General features: G+C 46.6%; 1 long non-coding RNA gene across 1 annotated transcript in view; it reads right to left on the reverse strand.

The window, feature by feature from the left end:
- Positions 1 to 17469, reverse strand: part of LOC138261573 (uncharacterized) — an 85483-nt gene that overhangs the window by 12816 nt on the left and 55198 nt on the right. The window lies entirely within an intron of this gene.

Consider the following 17469-nt stretch of genomic DNA (forward strand, 5'->3'; position numbering starts at 1 on the left):
ACCTATATGTCTAACCTTTACCTGGTAAAGGTTAGGTGCAAAGTTACTTAGTGTGAGGGCACCCTGGCACTAGCCAAGGTGCCCCCACATTGTTCAGAGCCAATTCCCTGAACTTTGTGAGTGCGGGGACACCATTACACGTGTGCACTACATATAGGTCACTACCTATATGTAGCTTCACAATGGTAACTCCGAATATGGCCATGTAACATGTCTATGATCATGGAATTGCCCCCTCTATTCCATCCTGGCATAGTTGGCACAATCCCATGATCCCAGTGGTCTGTAGCACAGACCCTGGTACTGCCAAACTGCCCTTCCTGGGGTTTCACTGCAGCTGCTGCTGCTGCCAACCCCTCAGGCAGGCATCTGCCCTCCTGGGGTCCAGCCAGGCCTGGCCCAGGATGGCAGAACAAAGAACTTCCTCTGAGAGAGGGTGTGACACCCTCTCCCTTTGGAAAATGGTGTGAAGGCAGGGGAGGAGTAGCCTCCCCCAGCCTCTGGAAATGCTTTGTTGGGCACAGATGTGCCCAATTCTGCATAAGCTAGTCTACACCGGTTCAGGCGACCCCTTAGCCCTGCTCTGGCGCGAAACTGGACAAAGGAAAGGGGAGTGACCACTCCCCTGACCTGCACCTCCCCTGGGAGGTGTCCAGAGCTCCTCCAGTGTGCTCCAGACCTCTGCCATCTTGGAAACAGAGGTGCTGCTAGCACACTGGACTGCTCTGAGTGGCCAGTGCCACCAGGTGACGTCAGAGACTCCTTGTGATAGGCTCCTTCAGGTGTTGCTAGCCTATCCTCTCTCCTAGTTAGCCAAACCCTCTTTTCTGGCTATTTAGGGTCTCTGTCTCTGGGGAAACTTTAGATAACGAATGCAAGAGCTCATCCGAGTTCCTCTGCATCTCTCTCTTCACCTTCTGCCAAGGAATCGACTGCTGACCGCGCTGGAAGCCTGCAACACTGCAACAAAGTAGCAAAGACGACTACTGCAACTCTGTAACGCTGATCCTGCCGCCTTCTCGACTGTTTTCCTGGTGGTGCATGCTGTGGGGGTAGTCTGCCTCCTCTCTGCACTAGAAGCTCCGAAGAAATCTCCCGTGGGTCGACGGAATCTTCCCCCTGCAACCGCAGGCACCAAAAAGCTGCATTACCGGTCCCTTGGGTCTCCTCTCAGCACGACGAGCGAGGTCCCTCGAATCAAGCAACTCTGTCCAAGTGGCCCCCACAGTCCAGTGACTCTTCAGTCCAAGTTTGGTGGAGGTAAGTCCTTGCCTCACCTCGCTAGACTGCATTGCTGGGAACCGCGACTTTTGCAGCTACTCCGGCTTCCGTGCACTTCCGGCGGCAATCCTTTGTGCACAGTCCAGCCCAGGTCCACGGCACTCTAACCTGCATTGCACGACCTCCTAAGTTGTTCTCCGGCGACTTCTTTGTGCGACTTCGGGTGAGCACCGTTTCACGCATCCTCGTAGTGCCTGTTTCTGGCACTTCTCCAGGTGCTACCTGCTGCTAAGAGGGCTCCTTGTCTTGCTCGATGTCCCCTCTACCTCCTGGTCCAATTTGCGACCTCCTGGTCCCTCCTGGGCCACAGCAGCATCCAAAAACGCTAATCGCACGATTTGCAGCTAGCAAGGCTTGTTGGCGTTCTTTCGGCGGGAAAACACTTCTGCACGACTCTCCACGGCGAGAGGGATCCGTCCACCAAAGGGAAAGTCTCTAGCCCTTTTCGTTCCTGCAGAAACCTCAGCTTCTTCTGTCCAGTAGAAGCTTCTTTGCATCCACAGCTGGCATTTCCTGGGCATATGCCCATCTCCGACTTGCTTGTGACTTTTGGACTTGGTCCCCTTGTTCCACAGGTACCCTAGATTGGAAATCCATCGTTGTTGCATTGTTGGTTTGTGTCTTTCCTGCATTATTCCTCTAACACGACTTCTTTATCCTTAGGGGAACTTTAGTGCACTTTGCACTCACTTTTCAGGGTCTTGGGGAGGGTTATTTTTCTAACTCTCACTATTTTGTAATAGTCCCAGCGACCCTCTACAAGGTCACATAGGTTTGGGGTCCATTCGTGGTTCTCATTCCACTTTTGGAGCATTTGGTTTGTGTTGCCCCTATCCCTTGGTTTCCCCATTGCATCCTATTGTAACAATACATTGTTTGCACTGTTTTCTAAGACTATACTGCATATTTTTGCTATTGTGTATATATATCTTGTGTATATTTCCTATCCTCTCACTGAGGGTACACTCTAAGATACTTTGGCATATTGTCATAAAAATAAAGTACCTTTATTTTTAGTATAACTGTGTATTGTGTTTTCTTATGATATTGTGCAAGTGACACTAGTGGTACTGTAGTAGCTTCACACGTCTCCTAGTTCAGCCTAAGCTGCTCTGCTAAGCTACCATTATCTATCAGCCTAAGCTGCTAGACACCCTATACACTAATAAGGGATCACTGGGCCTGGTGCAAGGTGCAAGTACCCCTTGGTACTCACTACAAGCCAGTCCAGCCTCCTACAAAATGGCCACTTGACCTCTGTCTCTGTGGTGCCGCATTTCCACCTTTAAAATAAGCTAAACACATTAACCACACCACAGGACATCTTGAAAGAGCATTGGAGCATTAGCGGGAAGTGCCTCATGTCTCAAAACGCTCCCTAGACGAATTCATCTCAGCGGAGTATCGCAAACTGGAAAACAAGCCGTAGGTGGCCTACAACATGGGCGCTCCTGTTCCTGCAACGCGGTGAGGCCTTAATTAAAGATGGAGGGTGATACCCTGAAACCGGTCCCAGGATTCTTATTTCTGGTCCAGGGAGGACCTGGCCTGGCAGTTCGGGCTGAATTGTTCTCACAGGCAACAGTGTCAAGACTGATTTGCATATGGTTGGGTTTCTAACTGGAATGGCATGGCAAGCAAAAAAACTGATGGATTAAACCCAGATCTGTGACTGGGGGTGAATGTTTGATTTGTTCTGCATTCTGTCCATCATCTGTTGTCTTTGCATCAGTTAAAGATCTGTCATGATTGCCTTGATCACAGCAAGCCTATGTCATCTGTTCTCTTCAACACTAAAAGAAGAGAGTGACTGGGTTATTCAAGATAATCACTACAGCCCTGATCACTGTCCATAATTTTGTATTCCTGATTGGGGAGGTCGCAACTCCGCAAGCAAGCTGCTGCAGCAGAAGCTACATCTCTACTTGCGCTGGCCTGCCGTGTCCTAAAACACTTCAGACTACTTCCTAAAAACATTTCAGACTGCTTCTTGACTCCCTGATTTCTCAACTCTGCGTTAACCGTTACCCTATTACAAACAACTAGTGATTATTAACTTTTTATGTGCACTTTTGGTAACTCTCCATACAGCCAGGCAGTACATGACTTAAAGGAGCTGCGCTCCCTGCACTAATTAAACATGCCAAAATCACCCCCACTGTACTGGGTAGCGTCATAATAACGCAACCAAGAAGCGTGACGTCTGTTGCTGACATCATGACCGCTCCCGTTCTCTGACGAGGCCGCAGGTGAAAACTAAGCAATCAATGCACCAAACTCTGAGGGACGACCCTGATTACTTATGCTTCTCCAGTGTCTTATAGTATCACCTATGTCGAAGTGTGATGCTCTACAAATTCTCCCACTTAACACAAAGGGGCTGAATCATTCAGTTAAGAGGAGAAAAATTGTTGAATACACATACAAATTCAGGTGTGATGTACTACTACTACAAGAATCTAAACCTTTTACCTCAGATGTCTCCTCCTTTAACACCCCATGGTTCTCGGAAGCCATAGGTTAACCTGCACACAAGAAGAAGCATGGAGTTCTTACCGTCATCACCAACAAGGCAAAGATTAGTGTTTTAGACACGCTCTCTGACCAAAATGGGAGGTGGATACTCAACAAATTGTCGAAATCTGGTAAAGAAATGTATTTGTTGAATATCTATGTGCCTAACACTAACAACATCATTGTCTGAAAACACATCGACAAATTGATCGCAGGACTCCCCAGTGACTCCCAACTGTTAATGGAGGCGACTTCAACCTCTCACTTCACCCCACCATAGACCGTAGTTCGAGAGCCAAATTTAGGCCATCCTCATCCCACAGACTAATCCAAAAATGTTTTTTTGGCTTTGTTGTACTGGACCACAACTACCCCGAATGACAAGTCTTAGCACTTAAATCTGACATTTTACAGGGTAAAACCCATTTGGAAAAGATCCGCCAGGCTATTGAAAACATTTTTCATAAGAACCCCTCTGAGGGGAGGATGTGGCCTAAGGGTCTGCTCTTCTGATGTCAGAACTAGTGGAATCGATTTCAAGTCTCGGTGTCAGCTCAACATCCTGTGATCCTGGGCAAATCACTTAATCTCCCCATTGCCTACAATACAGCGCCTTGAGACCCTGAATTGCCACGCTGTACAAATCCTGTATTTATGATTGTTCCCCACAGGTACGCTGTAATGCCTTTGAGGCCACTATTAGGGAGTCAAAAATGTTGATGCTAATCCTGCAAAGCCCATTGAGGTCCATTGTAAACAATGGTGTTTCTCCTTTTAACGCCTGCTTTGAGCAGACGCTAAAAGTACCAAAATAAATAACTCAAAGAAATCCCTTACATTTCATTGCCCCATTTATTCAGTCCTATAATGAGGAAATGCCCCCTTTCATTCATTATGCCTGACGCAGGCATAATGTAGCACAAAGGGTTACAAAGTGGCGCAATGCATGCATTGCGCCACTTTGTAAATTTGGCGTGGCGATTTTGGCCTCGTTGGGCCACATTAGCATTTTAAAAAATGACGCTAATCTGGCACAAGGAGGTGCTAGGGGTCTTAAATCTCCCCCTAGGTCTAATAGGGAAAGACACTTGCTGGAGCTGTAACTCTGCAAATGCAGATCTTCATCACAAGACGTATGCACGTCCTTTATTACACAACTGCTGGACTAAACTCACCAACACCATTGACAATATCTGTCAAACTAACGTCCCTAGCAACTTTTTGTTCTCCATCTGTGGCGCTTTTAGCCCCTCACACAAGATGGGTTTACAACATGATGACTTACTCCTAGTGGATTCTTTGGGAAATATTCACAAGTTTTTGAGGCAGGACAGCACAGCAAGCCTTTTTGCTGCGCTGCCCTGGGTCAAAAGAAAAGGGCAGGTATGCGCCATGTTTTTGGGCAGGAAGGGAAACCTTCCTGCACAAAAACAATCACAAGAGGCGTTTTTCCTCTTTCTATCTGTGCTGCAGAATGCAGCACACATAGAAAAAGGAAAAACAAGGAGAAATCAAGATATTTTTTCCTCATTGCGCCTTCCTTACGCCTCCACAGGGGCGGTGTAGGTTTTTCATGCATTCCCAGATCTGCGAAATCTCATAAATCTGGGAATGTGTCAAATGCCATGGGTGTTATGTGGGAACACCCACCGTAAAACCCATGGCACCTCTCCCTGTGGCAGGGTGAGTCGAAGCAGCGACTTGCGCTGCATTGATTCAGTCCATATTTATAGGGCCATGAAAAGCCAGGCAGGGTGGCTTTACATGGCCTTTTAAATGTGGCCCGGCAGTGTGTGGTGCCGTGTGGCATCCCGGCAGCGCAGAGGGGCTTGTAAATAAGCCCCTTAATGTTTATCCTCACTCATAAAAAACATTCTTTCCTCTTGGAAATCAGTGGGGGAAGCCTCCACCAACAAATGGTGGGAATGGCTGAGGTACATTAGGGACACACACTCCAGTCTCTCTACCCAATACCCGTTAATCTTTGCCAATAAGACCCTTTGGAACAGCCTGGATCGTTGTCTTGAGCTGCTCAACCCCCTTGAGACAACTTGAAGGTGTTTTTGAGCCAGTTTACCAACACCACATTAGACTGGATTCCACTTGAGACTTCTATGTCTTCTTATATAGTCTTGCTGACATAGCTTACTTAGGGCCTGATTACAACTTTGGCGAAGGGGGTTAATCTGTCCCAAATGTGACGGATGTCCCGCCCACCGTCTTACGAGTTCCATAGGATATAATGGACTCATAATACGGCTGGCGGGATATCCATCACATTTGGGACGGATTAACCCCCTCCGCCAAAGTTGTAATCAGGCCCTTAGTCTTGATATGCTCCTTACACCATCCATACGTTAACTTTTGGTACTTCCCTCTACCCCTATGTCTTTTTTGTTTTATTCTCTTTTGATTTCTCTCTGCCGTTCTCTCTTTTTGTTCTCTTTTTACTTTCCCCACCACATGTTTGAGCAACAATATTGCTAACTTACTGAGCTTTCTGATAAATGCCTTCCATCCTTTGTACTAGCCATTTGTAAAATCCGATGCAGTCGCACTGTGTAGACTGTATTTAGCTCATTAATGTATACCAACCGCTTGTTTTGCACTAAAATCTTGAATAAAAACTTTTGAAATAACTTTTGAAATTACTCTTGTGGACGTTCGGCAGCTTTTCAGGGGGGATGCAGAATCAGTTCTTTTAATTTACGTTGCACTTCTGCTTTTGCCTCCAACTTAGTTGTCTCCTTTTGAGACTTATGTCATTGTTGATCATCTTATTGTGTAGCTACCATTTTTATTTGCAGCCATTTGATTTTGCAGGGTGACAGGAAGAAGAAATGTACTCTAGGTAGCACGCTTTTAATGTCAGTGGATTTAACCTAACATAGGATAACCTGGCCTAGCCCAGCATAACCTAACCTAACCTAACATAACATAACATAACATAACATAACATAACATAACATAACATAACATAACCAAGTATGCTAACTTTCCTATTCTTAACTGCAGCGTTGTGTGAGGCAAATTTAATGCCATCCTCCTAAAATCCAATCGCTGTTTGCTCTCACATTCAAACCTTGGGCTACTTGCATCATGGCGGCAATCCAGAGGTAGATGTTACCTTGCAGCAGCAAAGCATGCGGAATTGCAAGGGTAAAATGAAGATGTGCACCAGAAGTCTGTTTCTTGAGTTACAATTGTAAATTGATCAAAAACTTTCATTTCAGCCTCTGAATGTGTTACCTAACACTGAAAGCGAGCCTGTGTTACATAGTTGGTGTGGTCCTGTGCAGTGGTGGCTGGTTTGTATTTACATTGGTGGGATGGGTGTTGTACAATAATAAAATTCTCAAAAATGGCACTTACCTCACAGCCTCTTCTTCTCCTCTCCTCATCTAGGGCCATATTTATACTCTGTTTTCACCCAATTAGCGTCATTTTTTTTTACTCTTATTTGGTGCAAAACGGACTCCATATTTATACTTTGGCACTGGACCCGTCTAGCGCCAAATTTATGGAGTTAAAGTCATTTCTTGGACGTGGAAACCTACCTTGCCTTAATGAGATGCAAAGTAGGCGTTCCCGTGCACAAAATGACTCTATGGCCTTAACGCCATATTTATACTCCCGTGCAAAAATGGTGCACGGGAGGGAGGAGGGGTAAAAAAATTGTGCAAAGCTTGCTTTGCTCCATTTATTAACGCCTGGGTCAGTGCAGGCATTAGGGGACCTGTGGGCCTATTTCCATGGTGGAACACCATGGAATAAGCCCACAGGTGCCCTCCCCAGGCCCCAGGGACAGCCTCACCCACGCCAGAGGGACAACGGAGGATGGGGGACCCCATCCCAGGTAAGTACAGGTAGGTATTTAATTTTATTTTTTAAAGTGCCATGGGGGCCCTGAAATGGGCCCCCAAACATGCAACAGGGTGCAATGGCCATGTCCAGGGGACCCTGGTCCCCTGTGCTGGTCATTGGGGTGGTGGGCATGACTCCTGTCTATTCTAAGACAGGAGTCATGTGGTATGGATGGTATTACGTCAGAAAATGACTCTAGGCAGGTTAGAGTAATTTTTTTTACTCTAACCTGCCTAACGTCATTTTTGGTGCAACACCCCCTTCTTCCATAACTCCAGCCCCACCAGACTAACGTCGTTTTTTTTTAATGCTAGCCTACCCTTTGCACCGGCTTGCACCATTCCATAAATACGGTGCCCAGCTGGTGCACAGAAATGGTGCAAGCCGGTGCTAAACTTTTTGGTGCAATACTGCGTTAGTGCAGTTTTGCACCAAAAAGTATAAATCAGGGCCCTAGTGTCTCCTCAAAGCTCCAAAGCTGGACCCAGAAAACTGCACTAACCAATCCTGTCACTGCTCTCATGCTGTTAAACAGCCTGAGAGAAGTGTCAGGATTGGAGGGAGCAGCCTCTTTCAGTGCTTTTAAGAGCACTGGAGACCTGGGCTTTCTCTAACTCAGATGTCTTAAGACAGCTGGGTTAGAGAAGTTCAAAGTGCGCATGTCAGCCTGGCCGTCGCAAGACGGCTGGCCAAAGGGACATGCGCACTTTAAATTAAAGTGCAGAGCTCCCTGCTGCCACTCAGCCGCAATTGCTCCGTCCCGTCCTGACACTCCGTTCAGGACGAGGTCTTGAAAAATACAATGGTAACAAATACATTTTATTACCATTTTATTTTTCAGCTCTAGGGGCATTTTTTTTAGCGGGTCGACGCTCCTCTGCTCTCGTGGAGGAGTCGCCTCTGGTCCTGTGACAAGCTCTAGTGAAAGCAAAACGTGTTGGACTTCATTACAATGTCCAGAATGTAACTAGGAATTGTAGGAGGCTGGACTGGCTTGTAGTGAGTACCAAGGGGTACTTACACCTTGCACCAGGCCCAGGTATCCCTTATTAGTGTATAGGGTGTCTAGCAGCTTAGGCTGATAGATAATGGTAGCTTAGCAGAGCAGCTTAGGCTGAACTAGGAGACGAGTGAAGCTCCTTCAGTACCACTAGTGTCATATGCACAATATCATAAGAAAACACAATACACAGATATACTAAAAATAAAGGTACTTTATTTTTATGACAATATGCCAAAAGTATCTCAGTGAGTACCCTCAGTATGAGGATAGCAAATATACACAAGATATATGTACACAATACCAAAAATATGCAGTATAGTATTAGAAAACAGTGCAAACAATGTATAGTTACAATAGGATGCAATGGGGACATATAGGGAAAGGGGCAACACAAACCATATACTCCAAAAGTGGAATGCGAACCACGAATGGACCCCAAACCTATGTGACCTTGTAGAGGGTCGCTGGGACTGTAAGAAAACAGTGAGGGTTAGAAAAATAGCCCACCCAAGACCCTGAAAAGTGAGTGCAAAGTGCACTAAAGTTCCCCAAAGAGCACAGAAGTCGTGATAGGGGAATTCTGCAGGAAAGACCAAAACCAGCAATGCAACAATGATGGATTTCCAGACGAGGGTACCTGTGGAACAAGGGGACCAAGTCCAAAAGTCACGACCAAGTCGAGAGTGGGCAGATGCCCAGGAAATGCCAGCTGTGGGTGCAAAGAAGCTGCTACTAGGAAGTAGAAGCTGAGGATTCTGCAGGAACGACAAGGGCTAGAAACTTCCCCTTTGGAGGATGGATGTCCCACGCCGTGGAGAGTCGTGCAGAAGTGTTTTCCTGAAGAAAGACTGCAAACAAGCCTTGCTAGCTGCAAGTTGTGCGGTTAGGGTTTTTGGATGCTGCTGTGGCCCAGGAGGGACCAGGATGTCGCCAATTGCGTCAGGGGGCAGAGGGGGCCTCTCAGAAGCAGGCAGCACCCGCAGAAGTGCCGGAACAGGCACTTAGAAGAGGAGTGAAACGGTGCTCACCCGAAGTTGTAAATGGAGTCCCACGCCGCCGGAGGACAACTCAGGAGGTCGTGCAATGCAGGTTAGAGTGCCGTGGACCCAGGCTTGGCTGTGTACAAAGGATTTCCGCCGGAAGTGCACAGAGGCCGGAGTAGCTGCAAAAGACGCGGTTCCCAGCAATGCAGTCTGGCGTGGGGAGGCAAGGACTTACCTCCACCAAACTTGGACTGAAGAGTCACTGGACTGTGGGAGTCACTTGGACAGAGTTGCTGGATTCAAGGGACCTCGCTCGTCGTGCTGAGAGGAGACCCAGGGGACCGGTGATGCAGTTCTTTGGTGCCTGCGGTAGCAGGGGGAAGATTCCGTCGGCCCACGGGAGATTTCTTCGGAGCTTCTAGTGCAGAGAGGAGGCAGACTACCCCCACAGCATGCACCACCAGGAAAACAGTCGAGAAGGCGGCAGGATCAGCGTTACAGAGTTGCAGTAGTCGTCTTCACTACTTTGTTGCAGTTTTGCAGGCTTCCAGCGCGGTCAGCAGTCGATTCCTTGGCAGAAGGTGAAGAGAGAGATGCAGAGGAACTCTGATGAGCTCTTGCATTCGTTATCTAAGGAAATCCCCAAAGCAGAGACCCTTAATAGCCAGAAAAGAGGGTTTGGCTACTTAGGAGAGAAGATAGGCTAGCAACACCTGAAGGAGCCTATTAGAAGGAGTCTCTGACATCACCTGCTGGCCCTAGCCACTCAGAGCAGTCCAGTGTGCCAGCACCACCTCTGTTTCCAAGATGGCAGAGGTCTGGAGCACACTGGAGGAGCTCTGGGCACCTCCCAGGGGAGGTGCAGGTCAGGGGAGTGGTCACTCCCCTTTCCTTTGTCCAGTTTCGCGCCAGAGCAGGGCTGAGGGGTCCCTGAACCGGTGTAGACTGGCTTATGCAGAAATGGGCACCATCTGTGCCCATGAAAGCATTTCCAGAGGCTGGGGGAGGCTACTCCTCCCCTGCCTGAACACCTTTTTCCAAAGGGAGAGGGTGTAACACCCTCTCTCTGAGGAAGTCCTTTGTTCTGCCTTCCTGGGCCAAGCCTGGCTGGACCCCAGGAGGGCAGAAACCTGTCTGAGGGGTTGGCAGCAGCTGCAGTGAAACCCCTGAAAAGGCAGTTTGGCAGTACCCGGGTCTGTGCTACACACCTGTGGGATCATGGGATTGTACCAACAATGCCAGGATGCATAGAGGGGGCAATTCCATGATCTTAGACATGTTACATGGCCATATTCGGAGTTACCATTGTGAAGCTACACATAGGTAATGACCTATATGTAGTGCATGCGTGTAATGGTGTCCCCGTACTCACAAAGTCCAGGGAATTGGCCCTGAACAATGTGGGGGCACCTTGGCTAGTGCCAGGGTGCCCACACACTAAGTAACTTAGCACCCAACCTTTACCAGGTAAAGGTTAGACATATAGGTGACTTATAAGTTACTTAAGTGCAGTGTAAAATGGCTGTGAAATAACGTGGACGTTATTTCACTCAGGCTGCAGTGGCAGGCCTGTGTAAGAATTGTCAGAGCTCCCTATGGGTGGCAAAAGAAATGCTGCAGCCCATAGGGATCTCCTGGAACCCCAATACCCTGGGTACCTCAGTACCATATACTAGGGAATTATAAGGGTGTTCCAGTATGCCAATGTAAATTGGTAAAATTGGTCACTAGCCTGTTAGTGACAATTTGAAAGAAATGAGAGAGCATAACCACTGAGGTTCTGATTAGCAGAGCCTCAGTGAGACAGTTAGTCATAACACAGGTAACACATACAGGGCACACTTATGAGCACTGGGGCCCTGGCTGGCAGGGTCCCAGTGACACATCCAACTGAAACAACATATATACAGTGAAATATGGGGGTAACATGCCAGGCAAGATGGTACTTTCCTACAGGAATAAAGAAGAACAAAGCAATATTGTAACACTATAGTATCTAGAATGACTGTTCACAAGAATCAATTAAGTACATTGGGGGTCATTACGACCCTGGCGGCCGGCGGTAAGGTGTCGGGAACACCGCCAACAGGCTGGCGGTGTTCCGCCAGCAATTATGACCGTGGCGGAATTGCCACGGCCATACCGCCGGCCCCTCCAATATCCCGCCAGGACAACAGGCTGGCGGTGTTCCGCCAGCAATTATGACCGTGGCGGAATTGCCACGGCCATACCGCCGGCCCCTCCAATATCCCGCCAGGATTCCGCCTGGCGGTCATAATCCCCAGGGCAGCGGTGCAAGCACCGCTGCCCTGGGGATTATGAGTCCCCGACCGCCAGCCTGTCCGTGGCGGTAAACACTGCCATTGAAAGGCTGGCGGTAAGGGGACTTGGGGTGCCCCTGGGGGCCCCTGCACTGCCCATGCACTTGGCATGGGCAGTGCAGGGGCCCCCAGGCATAGCCCCGTCGCGCATTTCACTGCCCGAATTTCAGGCAGTGAAATGTGCGACGGGTGCTACTGCACCCGCTGCACATCAGCATTGCCGCCGGCTCTATTACGAGCCGGCAGCAATGTTGATGTGACATTTCCGCTGGGCCAGCGGACGGTAACACTGTTACCGTCCGCTGGCCCAGCCGAAATGTCATAATAGGGAGCCATGAATACCGCCGGCAATGGCGGTATTCTGTCTCCCGCGGCCTCAGCGGTCTTTTTGCAAGACCGCCGAGGTCGTAATGACCCCCATAATGCCTTGGGCCAAACATTAAAAATAGGATCTTCAGAAGTACTGCCTATTCGGAGTCTCATGCCAGAAGCTGATGTGCATGACCATGACATCTCCTTCGTGCGACCATGAAATATTGGGATACCTGTAACCTAACAGTGACATGCAACAGTTGTTCCCTTAATGCACCTGACTATGTGATATCTGCAGGAACAATTTCAAGTTTTACCTGTTCTTCTGAATTGTATATCTTGATTACGTTGTCCTTTTCCCTCTCACGTTTCCAAAAATCGAAAAATAATAATAATTTTTTTAATATACGTTCGCCATCTTCAAGGTCATTTTTCTCAGTCTGAAGGCACGGCTTCATTTATTTATCAGCCCATATTTCCAAACATCAATGGAGGTATGAAAGATGGAGGATCACCTTTGCAGTAGCTTGGCTTGTTGGCATATATTCAATAATCAACTGCACCTTGTTCAGCTGTTCTCAAGGGCTCTAGTAATAAGATCCTATGGGATATGCTCTTTCTGCTGTTAGCTTGAGGCATCACATACTCTACTGGTTTCATCAGGCAGGAGTGTCATATCACTTTATGTCACTGGGGCACCAGATATTCAGTCGTGGGCGGGTTTCCTTTAACAATGGCTTCTTAAATAATAAAAAAAACAGGATCACAAATATTATTTTCCAGTACCACGGAGTCATGTGGTAAGAGAAAGCAATTTTCAAAGGTATACTGCCATAAGAAATCACAACTTAAAAGGCCCATCCTATTTATCCAGTAAACAATTGTTATAAACATTTGAGTGTAGCCATAGAGTCAATGCAGGGAGACCTACTTGTTCCCTTGGAAGTGGTCACATACCCCTTTCTCAGTCCGCATGAAAATTTGTGACTATGGACTAGTCACTTCTCCATATTTGGTGACATTAAACATATGTCATCAAGAGAACATTTAAAAACAATGGTCCTGATTTAGATCTTGGCGGAGGGGAATACACCGTCACAAATATGACAGATATTCCGTCCGCCGTCTTACGATCTCATTATACCCTATGGATGACAGGATATCTGTCACGTTTGTGACAGAGTATTCCCTTCCACCAAGAAAATCAGGCCCACTGTCTCCAGTTGAGCCTTTCATATTGCACAGGGCCAAAAAATAAAAATAAATCACGTTGAAGTGTTGTTGAAGGTTTTGGTTTGTAGGGGAAATATGACATGGCAGGCAGTCAAATGTCATGGCTGTGGGAAGTAGGGAGGGAGTTACTTTTACATGTGTCCCTGGGGCTACTAGGCTTAATCCCAGTTCTTACTTTGTGGAGTTGGTACTTATTTAAAAGGATTGGGATTCTTTGTCCCTTTCACACGGTCCAGTCGCTGACTGCAGCTGAGATAATTCACAAGTATGGGGAGACAAATGATCAGTCCTTTTTCATTTCCTCACTAGACGACTGCAATTAAATGTAAGCCTTTACAAATATTCTTTACAATTTGTTGTATTGGCAGTCCTTCTTCTATTTCTACAAACCATAATTGAAATAAAAGAAGGGCTGCATTTTTTTTTTTACTTCTGGATGTTTCGCATGCAGCTTTCCTGGCCGGGGGAATGCAAATCCAGAAAAACAACTGGTATAGGCTATTAGGGACATGGGAAAGGTAGCCTTCCAGGGGCGGACCCTCTGCTATGGCGGAGGAGCATCGCCCCACTGATGAAAAGTGGAAAAATAAAGGGATAATACAACTATTTTATTATCCCTTTATTTTTCTGCCTTCATAGGGTGGGGCAGGGCCAACCTTCTCCACGTCAAGTGGAAGAGGAGTGGTATGCGCACTTCTAAGTGCGCATGTCAGTTTGGCTGGCCAGCTAGCAGGGCGGAGACCAAGTGCAGTGCCTCACTCCCTCCCTGAGCGGCATTTCTGCCTACTCAGGCCAATTGCAGCACTTCTTTAATGTTGTGTAACAGCATAAGAGAAGTGTCGTTATTGGTTGGGGAGGGAACCACGCGAGAGAAGGCAGCTGGCAACAGCGACAGATCACGGATGGGCAGGTAAGTCTACCTATTTATTTTTTTAACTGCCCCCTGCTCTGCGTGCTGTCCCCGCCTCCCCACCACTTCCTCGCAGCAGCCGCGACTGTAGCCTTCACCCAAGCTCACTCACTGTACATGGCATGTCTCCCAAAAAACAATTTGAGGCCTTGCACTTATTTATTTGCAAGTAAAGCTCTGCTGCTATCCAAAGCATGGTAAAGATAGCAAGAGGTGGAAGCGGCGTCCTCAGAATGTCACTAATGTGAGTCTAGAGTTGTGGTGGGTGGTGGGGCCCCGGTTTGTACCGCTTGTCTGGGTACTTCATTTGCTGCTCCACTTCTCTTTTACACAAATCCAGAGATGGTTTTTGAGAGCTGATTGAGGTGGATGCAAAGGAAGAGGAATGTAGGGAGCCTTGACCCTTATTTCGCTCTGCCTATTTCTTCCCAAACCCCTTGAGAACTTTGCTCTCTTCTGTTTTTAAGTTTGATTCTGCCCCATCTATGGCTGATATTCCATTGTTTGAGATCTTTTTATTCCCTTCTTCCATCTGCTTTGCGTCTTCCGTAGTGACCTAGTTCGAGTGCAAAGCTATTGCTTTGCAAATCTCATTGTATTCTTTTGTTGGTCTCCATTAATGGTGCATTAATTCCTCTTCATGCATGTATTTATTCAAATCATGACTACTGTCTTCTTTTTTTTTTATTCCATATCAGATCCACAGACCGTTCACATTATACTGCCAACTTTTGACTGATTCACACAGAAATGAGTAACTATTTCCAGACTGGAAAGCCTCATTGGTTGGTTTAAGTTGGAACTGCCACTAAGTATTCTGAACTTTCTAAATAAGGACAATTCTGAAGTGCTGGTGTATGGTGGAGAGAGATTCCATGTGTGATTGAGACTGTTTTAGATTGATTCTCTACATATACCACTCTCCTGTTGAATTTATGAAATAAAGTTCACTTTACCAACTTCTATAGTTTTAAAAGTGCCCTTCATAGATCTGAGTCTTTACAGCACAGCTGTCAAATTGAATGGATTGTAACAATGTACACAGAGTGATCTTTGGGTTTGCCCCGTTCAACCTTTGGCTTTCTTTGACGAGCCTCTTTCAGCCATTGGATTGGGACTTTGTCAATCACGTCTTGGCTCAACCCATTAAAGTATTCATCTGTCTCCACATGCCTTTTGCTGTGTTTTGCTGTATTTTTTCCACCCTCCTGTGAGGGTTTTCATTGAACTGCATGAGGGACTACTTTACAACTATGGATCACTTGTTGGCTGACTCTCATGTATCGAGCTATAATATGCTAACGAACCATGCATTAGCGCATTTAACCAAGACCTATTGGCTTTGTCAATGCATGTTTACTTTTATGGTTAGTATAATCTACTTTGAATTAATTGTGGAAAACATGAAACCATGTCGGTAATGATGTTAGTAGCTAAGTATAGCAATGCTGGTCACAGCTTTTGTATCTAACGTGGTTTGTTTTTATTTGTATATTATCTCGCTTTTGCAATATTTGCAACATGCTTGGGTAAGCGCCATGGCATGAACTATACTGATTTTGGCTGAACACGTTGTACTACATCTTCCAGGGCAGTGAAAACACTCATGCGGGCTAGGGTTGAAGGGGAATCCTTTAGTGAGAATGAGTCAGCACTGCGGCAATCATGCCCAACCCAACAAAAAAAAAAACATAACATTTTTGTCAACCAAGCTGAATTAGGGATTAGTGGGTGGCACTAGAAAGAGTGCAGTCTTTACTTTGTGGATTTTTATTATCCTAGAGCCTCAGGGCTTTGGTGGAGTAATAGAAGGATGAGAGTTGCCAAATGGCTGTCTCCTATGGCAGAACACCGACAGCTTCGCTTACCTCTGCCCTCCTGATTGAATAGCAGCACAAAGAGAATACAGACATGGAATCTGCCTTTTTTGGCAGATGAGCCATTACTACCCTCCCTTCAATCAAGCACTTGATGCCAGTCAGAAGGTTACAAATGTGATATGATGTGTCTGGGCCAAGAAACCCAGCCAGTGCTAAAAAAGGTAGTCAGATAGCAAGCACTATACAATACTGTCAGTCTACCACCCAATCGCCCTGGGCGAAAGCCAAAAACCTTTCCATAAATAATACCAAACTCAAAAACCCACAAAGCAGGAGTTGGCTGGTATTCCCAGCTCACAAAGATGATGGAACAGATTCCAAAATCAAAGTCCTAATGCCCAGGTAACAGGACATTTGAGTGTGTACAGGTACAGGGTGAACAACTACCAGCCACAGCTCAGGGGAGGCCAGTTACAGGTCCAGCGGATCCCCAAAGTCCACCAGAAGGGATTATTATTCCTGAGAAATGATTTAGTAACTAAGATAGTTTGCTGGAGTCACATAACATTAGAGGGCTAAATCTCTTAAACAGAAATGGCTTTTCATGGCTGGAACCTTTCATTGGTGGGGTACTCACCTGACACTCTGGATCCTACCAGGAAGCGGCTCACCTGCTTTTTGCATTTAGGGTTGTTAAATCTTTTTCAAATGTGCAAATTTGGGTGATAAATAATTTGTGCATGCTAATGATTTTCATGAGGAATATGGTTGCAACCAATGAATTAATGGCATTGCGCTAAAATGAATGTATGATCATATATAGAAGTGTGATTATTAACGTGGTTTAGTTATGCCACATTCTTGTGAAGACACTATTTTATTTTCAATTTCTGGTGTTTTGCTCATCCTGCTCCTGTGCATTTCCCTCCCCTCCACCGCCCTTTAAATGTCCCCCTGTGAGCCTTCTCTCCTCACAGTGTTACGCAGAGTTTACCACAATGCAACTCAATTAGTTATTTTCCTAAGAGAGAATGTATAGTAATAAAACTCTCTATCATGTTCCTGATGTATCTTTTTGGGGGGCACTTGTGCTATAAGTTCTGATGCAGGACTGGTGGACCACTAATGCATTTACCTTTATTTGAGGATGTTTCATATTGTGTTTTACATCTCCGGACTGCTGCTGCTGTGGAAGCTGATGGGAGACTCCTAACTACCTTAGATATGG

Source organism: Pleurodeles waltl, chromosome 2_1, assembly GCF_031143425.1.
Source record: "Pleurodeles waltl isolate 20211129_DDA chromosome 2_1, aPleWal1.hap1.20221129, whole genome shotgun sequence".
NCBI classification, from domain to species: Eukaryota; Metazoa; Chordata; class Amphibia; order Caudata; family Salamandridae; genus Pleurodeles; species Pleurodeles waltl.